The 9,157-nt window shown below is 32.0% G+C and overlaps 2 long non-coding RNA genes across 2 annotated transcripts; one reads left to right on the top strand and one right to left on the bottom strand.

Moving 5' to 3' along the window:
* Positions 1 to 2,770: 2,770 nt before the first annotated feature.
* Positions 2,771 to 6,320, bottom strand: LOC148612338 (uncharacterized). The gene is made up of 3 exons (XR_015924363.1): positions 5,938 to 6,320; positions 3,861 to 4,034; positions 2,771 to 2,910 (listed from the first exon to the last, which is right to left on the bottom strand). It is a non-coding gene; the product is annotated as an uncharacterized LOC148612338 (long non-coding RNA).
* Positions 6,234 to 9,157, top strand: LOC148612337 (uncharacterized). The gene is made up of 3 exons (XR_015924364.1): positions 6,234 to 6,361; positions 7,874 to 7,934; positions 8,743 to 9,157. It is a non-coding gene; the product is annotated as an uncharacterized LOC148612337 (long non-coding RNA).

Raw genomic sequence — 9,157 nt, 5'->3', positions numbered from 1 at the left:
AAAATCAAGTCTAGTTTCGAGGTTTTTTTTATACATGGCATCAATACCAAAAGATAAAGGACACCTGCAGGTAGTATGAAGTCAGCCTTATTTTGACCTGATTTTAGAAATCGATGGACAAAAATTTATGACCGAATTATACGACATGCGCGATGACTACACTGACTTTTTGAACCATGCTAAAATGATTATAATAAGGCTTCTAGAACAGATTAAAGTTGCTACAAGATTACAGTCATCATTTTAAAACTGTAATGGTCGTCATCATTAACTTTGGATCGTTTTGGTGTATTCATCTGTTCCATGACAACCGATTTGTTCACCGTTTTTCTTTTGCCTTTTGTTTATCCCGGACGTGACATTTCATGAGCAACTCGAGGTGATCTATGAGACCAGAGCTACTGGTCCATGCTCCGAGGCTTTTTCGGAGTCCGTATTGCGAATTTACATTCATTTCTTTGTATGTGTTATTAAGGTTGTTTCGTGTTCCTCGCTGTGTGTGCACATTCCCGGACTAGTCTTTTATAACTGGAACTCTAAACAATTACAAAATTGATACAATAGTTCCTTAGATAACAATCATTATGTCCATTCGATGCAGATTGTCGAACCAGGAGAATTTAGAATAACTGGTCTAATATCAATAATGGTCTGGTTTTGATAAGTTAAGAGCTTATTTACAATTTGTATGGTAGTCGTGAATGAAGTAAACAATTAAAAAAATCGAAAACAACAAACATGTGAGAGATATTTTTTGTCAAGATCCTCATAGATTGAAGTGGAGACTATACACTACACTATTACAGGTATCTAGAGAAATGATTCGTTCCTTCATTATGAACGGCTGAAGCACAAGGTAACTTGTTAAGATATGGACATAACAGGCGGAAATTTAAGTGTTAATGTTTCAACAGACGGGACAAAGTTTCCGTAGCTGAAACGTTCGCCTCATCCCAGAAAACTGAAATAAAATTACAGATTATAGACAAATTTTATGATGTCAAAATTGTGATTTCAAGTCTACAAGTAGGAATCGTTCTGAAATGCCCTGATTATATAGAAGTTATCTCTGTTTCTTCCAAAGGGACTAGAAAGAAGGATAACAATGAATGTGGAGACGATATACTCATTTCTTCGCAAAGAATAATTTAAGGGAACCAAGGTTGCAGCGGTAATCAAAAGAATGTAATCCAGGGACAAAAACCAGACACGGTATACAGGCATATACAACAAAGAACACAAAGTAACCAAAATCATTCATATAAAGTAACAGAAGCTAACGAGCAACTCGGAGTCCACTAAAAACTGGGAGAATGGACCAGGTGTACCGGTAGGGTAAGAGTCTTCTGCTTTTCAAGAAACACCCACCGAGTTGCTCATAAAAAGTCAAGTCCGGAGTAGACAAACGAGGAAAGGTAAACTATGACATGAGTTTTTCAGTTTTCATGGCACAGATTCATTTTTCAATCTCTGGATTATGTTTATAATTACGTTTGCTTTAATCTATGATCGTTTGATTTCGTATCCGACGAAACCCCCAATCAAAGCATTTTAATTTTATTTCCTCATTTAATCGGCTTGATTAATGTTAATTGGTAACGATATCATTCATGTATATCATATATCACATATATTAAAATTGTCCTTAATTACTGAAGACAAAAGTACCTCATTAGACCTTAGTTATATGGCATTTTATTTCAACACAGCAGGTTTCAGACTAAAACCTTGACAATTACAAAAATCATCACGTAAAAGTACCATATGTTTTCATTGCAATGTCATCTATCAACGTCGTGCATACTATCAAGAAATGAAACTCTATATTACATATCTATTTTACATGAATTTCAACTCTCTGGAAAAAAAATCATGATGATATTAACATTCAAATGGTCCTAGATCAAGATTACTTCATGAAATTGGTAAAAACTCAGTAAATCAACATTTAAATAATGCATTGTTTAATATTAATTTCGGGAAAATTAGCTTATATGTTTTGACGTCAAAATTGTCATGATAAGAGTCTGCTGTATGTCCTATCCATTAAATTTTACAATTTTTCTCAAAGATATTAAAACCATCTACATAAGGAAATTATTAGATAAATTGGAAATGATCCTTTTGTATTTTGTTTAATGTTTAGGTAAATTCTGTACATTCAAGATTTAAAACAGGTAAGTGGCCTTAAAAAGATTTTAGAATGTTGAAAAATTCTATATTTTGAAGATCATTTGATTTTCTTTATTTTTGGTTGGAATTAAGTGTCTTTAACTCTCGGCAAGTGTTTTTGTCTCACACGAAGGCTGAAATGTCGAAAGGTGTGGCCCGATCTTCGTTTTATCGTATTTTATTAGAATTTTAAAAAATGTACTTTCTTTCACTTATTTATTTTTCCTGTTCTTAACATATCCATTGAATACACAAGTGACATTTTTTGTTATAATTATTGACGTCGTAGGATTTCTAAAATTGTGTTGTTAATAACTTTGTATAAAACTGGGAACAGGAATTACACTTGATTAAACCAGACGTGGCATAATTTTGATTCATAAGAAATGAAGTAGCATAATAACTTTCGATTTTCATACTATTTAAACTACAACAGCTGCTAAAATTAATTGAAATGCAAGTATCGTACAATGTTCTAGATAATCGACTGAGAATATATCCTGTATACGTGTTATAAATGTAAGTATATTTCACAAACAAATCCATATTGAAAAGTGCCTTTTACGTCATGAAAGAGATAATTGTCCGCGGCAAATAGAACAAGGTATTCGCTTCCAGCGGGTTGTGAATTTCCCCAGTTAAAGTAGGAAATATGAGTTCCATCTTCAAATTTCCAAACACCGAAACTATCCATTTTCCCTTGTACGTACACATTTTCGATGTATTGGCTATGGTGTACTGAAAAAAAATATTTGAAATGAACATAATTCCTGTTTTTTTTTAAAATAGATTTTATTTGTTTTATTTGTTTCATCTCTGCGTTGATATCATATATTTTCCTTATCTCAAGTTTTTATATGTGCTCATTTTTATTCGGTTCGCTACATAGCGTATGTAGATTATCTCTGATTCATGTGTTCACGCTTAAACCATATTTTGGAATTCTGACGTATTTGAATCATCCCAATGATGACGCTTCGGTATTTTCTTGCCGATATTCATTAAAATTCATTTATGTATATATAATGAGAATCATATTTTTCAATTATAACGTCACAAAAGCTAAAATGTATTCAATTGACCCCAAGTTAACCCCTGAGACCCCTTGATGTACGATAAAAGTAAAAATACAGTATCTGTTTGACGAGTAATTAATAGTCATTAATATTAATATTTTTACTAACTGTAAGCCATAGATATATATCACCATCTCTGTCAAACAATAGCATTGACGAAAAAAAATCTCAGCTAATTTGTGTTCAAATGATACCCGTGTATTCTTAATAAACTGTTATTGTATATGTTGCTTAAGAAGAAATTTTTAACCGTAGTTCAACAACTTTTTCTCATTCCAAACCGATCATTATAAACACACGTGCTTTTTTCAACTATACAGTGATCATTTAATTTTTTTTTATTATTTATTTTATTTATTTATGTTGAGATATTTCCTGCCATTTTACATTGTTCCCAATTTTCCACGGATCGTTTCTTCTCCTGTCTAACCTTGATTTGTAATGCTTTTTCTCAGTCTCTATGGTGAAATTGAAGGTTGCATGTTGATAACTTTAATTTAATTTCCTCGATTAAAGAAATAGTTTTTAGATCTATCCATCATCCCCGTTTTCTTTATCATCACAATACCGTTTTCTAACACAATTCACTAAATTCACAGGTAAATCACTTACTCAGCATGTTCCTGACAAATTGCCACATCAAAAAATTATCTATTCTTGCCAAATTACCAAAATCGTTCAAGCAAGATGAGCGCGCATCAACATGATTCTTTATAATTCCAAATGGTTTCACGCATCTGTTGATGTTGGAGTTGAACAAGTACCCATGATGCACTGGACATAGCCCTGAAATATGCTAGATATGTAGTCGATTTGAAAAAAAAAACAAAAATCATTAGAAAAGTGTAGAATCAAAATCAAAAGATATGACGTCATTATCTGCGACTTATGAAAACAACTACGGTTTTCTGTAAATATCGTACTGGTGATGCAAGTATTATTATTATTATTATTATTATTATTATTATTATTATTATTATTATTGTTGTTGTTGTTGTTGTTGTTGTTGTTATCGATATAACATACCTTGTTATCTTTCAAAACATAATTAGATCGAATTGGAACATTAACATACATATTTTACAAAGAAAAAGAAAATTGATAGGACCACTTAGATTTTGTTATCAAACATAACAAAGTGAATTTTTAACGTAAGTTTTGTCTTGTTTACACTTCCTTGTTTGTTCGTCAATTGTTCACTTATAAATTTTGACAAAAGCCATATAAATGTCTTATTAACATTAAATAATGTTTTTGTAATCAGAAATTACGATCTGACCGAACTATTTAAGGAGGTAGATCTAGGAGTAGGAAATAACTCTTGAAATCAGTGATATGTTTATATCATATTCAATTTCCCCAAAGTCTGTCAAGCTTTCTTTCGAAACATTGATTGATTGATTGATTGTTGGGGTTTAACGCCCGAGCAGCAATATTTCATCTTTATTCAGGCGATGAACATGAAATGGATGATAAAATGAATGTGAAATGATGACGATCAAATGCAAAAAGGGATGGGACACAAGGACAATAGGATCGACAAATTTCGATTGCCACAAGATGAAAGGAGGATGGGTAGGGTCGGGCAATTTAGCCTCCAGTGGCGGAGCGCAAAGGTTCATACTTCTATCGAATACCACAGCAGGGTTCTGTAAAGTGCGAGGAACGTGACATCTTTCCCAACACGGTGTACCACTATGGTTTACGGTCAGGTTTTCCGTATTATAGCCTGACAATCCCAGCATGAAACACGCCAGTGGTACCCCATTCCACCACCTTGGGAAAACATCCCAGTTGCTCTTTGGGCAGAGCGCCTAGCCCCCGGCTAGGTTTCTGGGCACTATTTAGTCGCCTTTGACGATAAGCTTAGCGCTGCTTCAGGCCTATTCATTTGACACCCGGACCTGCACGGGGCTTGAAACAGAATGAAATCCGTCAAACCGTCCGAATTACTGTGCCAACACTCCAGAGTATTGTAGAACTGCCTAATTTTAGTCTTGTAATCTGATGCTTTGTACATTTATCACTTTAAAAAATTGTCAAGGATCTTTAAATCTATATATCTAGAAATAGCTCAAGCCAAGGCCTTCAGAATGCAGTAAAACATTTCTGGAAAAAATTTACCCACAACAGAAAGGGTTACGATAGAAACCATGCAAAAATATGCAAAAAATTTATTTCATGCCCTGAAACTGTCGAAACTTTCTCATTGGAAAACCCCTTCCTCATAAGTACATCGCCGGCTATATTTTTACCTACTTCACTTTGTAATCGACTTATCAAATTTAGCATGGTAAAAAAAAATGACTTATTTCACTTTCACAATGAAGTCAAATTGTCACTGAAAAATAACTCTTTAACGTTGAAAATATATGAAACAATGCAAAATACTTTTATAAGTCCCCTTTGTCCAGAAAATATTTTATCAGCAATAGATTCTTCATTTTAATCACTATAGCAACCACCAGTTTCCATTAATGCCATTTTTCATCCCTAGCCAAAAGTGCGAAACTAAACTAAACTGTGGAGTGCTGGCTTTAATGCTTACATGAGACTGATTTGAAATGCTGAATACAAACGTTTGTTAGAGTTGTGTCCCTTACCCTAGGTCTACCTCTTTAAGCGAATTTCTACAAAAATTGACATCCACTATTTTGGAATGATATATAAAGTTGTGAAACTTGCTTACTTGATTTATTGTAGTAAACCTGCCATCCGATCCTGTTTTGGAAAGAAAACTGGTTGGATTCTCTAGATGAATCATAAAAATTACATAAATTCGTTGGAGTATTATAAAACATGTAACCACATTCTTTTCTTGTTAGGCATTTTGAAATACATTCTACTTTGCTTCTGACTGTTGGCGATTCCAGTAACGATATTGTCGGTTCAACGTTAATGAAATTTAAATCCTGTTTCACACGCTGAGAAATTATTCGTTTCTCCGCCGAGAGATATTTTATTAAGCAGTGTAACAATACGACTTTTAGTGTTTTTCCTATATCCGAAATCGTTATTTCTTTCATATCTTTGTGTATTCTAACTTTGAGACTAATCATATAACCTGTCAAGTAGTAAAACAAGGAAGAAAATGTGTATTCTGACTTGCAAATGTGAGTATTATGCAACCATATTAATTACTTTCCTGTGGACATGGTGTCATTATAAAACATATGATTAAGGATGAGACAAAACAAGCAGTAATTATACATAACATGGTTTTTCAATCCGCCCGTCTTTGAAATTCGAGTGCACCGTAAATATCAATTTCGCAGTCCATGAATACCAAAAGGAATGAAATAAAAGGAAACTTTCAATCTTTAATTGTTTAAACCATATACAAAATCCTCTACATAGCTATGTACAACTACTCATTTGACTCTAACGGACTGTAAAACCTTAATGGAATTTCAGTTGCTGTCTTTGTAAGAATCATGCAAAATCTGAAAATTGTGATACACCCAAAAAAGGCTACATATTTTTATATTTGTAATTAAGTTGTTTTATTCGTCTATACCATGAAATGTATAACTTTTTATTCAAATCTGCCTGCTCTTAGGAGATAATAAACATTGAAAATCTAATATATTATATTCTATTTGAGTGTTATTTACAGAGATAGCGCCCTTATTTTTGAAATTTACAGTGCATTCTATATATTTTCTATCTCCTTAGAGCACAGGTCATATGAAAAATTGAATGTTAATTTCTGTTTACTATGGCAGTCCAAACAAAATATCAAAAATAAAAATATGTAGGCTTTTAACCCATGAATCACATTTCGCGTGGTTCTTATCTGGAGTACTACTTAAATTTTCATCTAGAGCTTTTCTACTAAGAATGCATGCACTTAGCACGAATTCGTTCCATGTCAATGAACCCTTTCTAGTTTGACATTGTTATGTTCGTACCAGATATTCTGCAGCATTTTAACTTTAACAGAACATAGAATGAACCACATGCTAACAAAAATTGATGTACTTTACTTCCGTAAAAGTGGTTTTATAAGACGTCAAAAACCGAGTTTTCCGTTTTTAAATTTGAAAGAATCTGGCAATACAAAATTGAAATTAACCATGAGTATGTTTACATCGATACAGGCGAAACCCTTAAATACAAATGAATATATCTGTTTAAATTGTATATTTATTTAAGAATTGGCTATGATGAAAATTTTGTCTATTGAAAGATAACATAAATTTTCCATGTGCATATTGTTTATTGCGCAAAGTGCAAATAAATATACAATTTAAACAGATTTATCATAGCCAATTCTTATAAATTAATTTAAAAACATATTGTTATCTTTAAACATGAACAAAGTAGCTCTGAATTTAACTGAATAGGGGCGTGTTAATATGTTTTATCCATTGAGATATAACAAAATTATTTTAAACAATCAGATTACAGTATTTATCTCAAATTAATTTATTGACATTTCAAAAATCCAAATAGGAAATTTCGGTTTATAATGTAGTGTGTTTTGAAGGTTATTGACATGCCAATGTCGATAAATTTGTTTTGCATGTTTGTTTGATTTTGACCTCTAACGCTCCATACAAAATGATAATAACATTTATTCTGTTCAGGGAAAAAGTTTTTAAGAGTTTACAATATATCTTCAGCATGAGCTAAATGAGGAATGGCGAAGACAAACACTGTTTTCTTGTTGATACGTCAAATAAGGTATGTTATAACACATATGTCACAATTTTAATTTTGTTATGCGTATTTTTGCATATTTGTTTATACCAGATGTAAAAGTAAGTTATCAGTCCAGGGCTGTAATTAGTTACCGTCCCGGGGATGAAAACCATTTAACTAATTCCGGTGGTCAAATAAGCATGCGCAATGATACAACGTTAAAAAATGTGCTTGTTGCTGGCAAGATAGGTGAAAATATATTGACATGTATCGAACTTGCAACAGTGACAAGCACAAGTACTGTTAACGTACTGATTTTCGCAATGACAGATACCGCGAAAAATGGTACCTTCGAAATTGATTTTTAACACTATATTATGCAAATCATTTTTTTTTTTTTTTTTGAAACCGCAAACATTGATATCCACAAATATATTCATTTGACAGAATCCGCAAAAGCATATTTGCGAAAATTAATACGTTTACAGTGATACAATTAAAAATAACTACAAATATTGACACAAATATAAATGTTTCAAAGTGTTTTGAAATCGTTTATACCAGGTGCTTCTATTTCTTATAGCGATGCATATGAAAGTGACCATATGTGACAAAACTTTCGTGGTAAAATATAGGACTAATTTTTATATCAACTTGAGCAAAGCTACTTCTTTCTTTTTAGTCGATATTTACAGATTTTGTTTATTAAACTTTTTAATTACTATTCATGTGTACTCAAATTCATGAATATGTGATAAATATTTTTTCACACTTTTTTTTTTGTTTTGTTTTGTTTTTTGTTTTTTTTTCGTTTTGTTATTTGTTTTTTGGTTTTTTTTTTTCAATTTAGGAATTATTGATATGGGAGTCTAGGGCTGATATCGAGAACGATATCTAGACTGACATCCTCTTCTACCTAAAGGTTACCCCAACAGTAAGTGATTAAAATCGATTTTATGATACAGGCAATTCATTTTCTAATTTATTTTATAGATTTGTATCAATTCATTGCAGTTTTTAAATCAGTTTTAAATTTTGTGCTTCTCGGTGACGCCAAATAAAGAAAAAGTCGCAAGTGTAGACTGTTTGATGTTTTTGCAATAGAAAATCAGCGAGTTGAATTACTGATTTTATTTTACATATGATTGATCACAATTTATTACAGAGGGTACATTTGATAATTCACTACTATCTACATGATAACAAGGTTTCAATATTTTCAAACTCTTAAACTGTCCGGGTTCGGGTCAGTAAAACACATCTTT

This window comes from Perna viridis, chromosome 7 (assembly GCF_037379345.1).
Source record: "Perna viridis isolate PV_CMFRI_1.1 ecotype Kerala chromosome 7, ASM3737934v1, whole genome shotgun sequence".
Classification (NCBI taxonomy): domain Eukaryota; kingdom Metazoa; phylum Mollusca; class Bivalvia; order Mytilida; family Mytilidae; genus Perna; species Perna viridis.
Note: the sequence above shows the minus strand (reverse complement) of the source record. Positions and strands in the feature narration are given on the sequence as shown.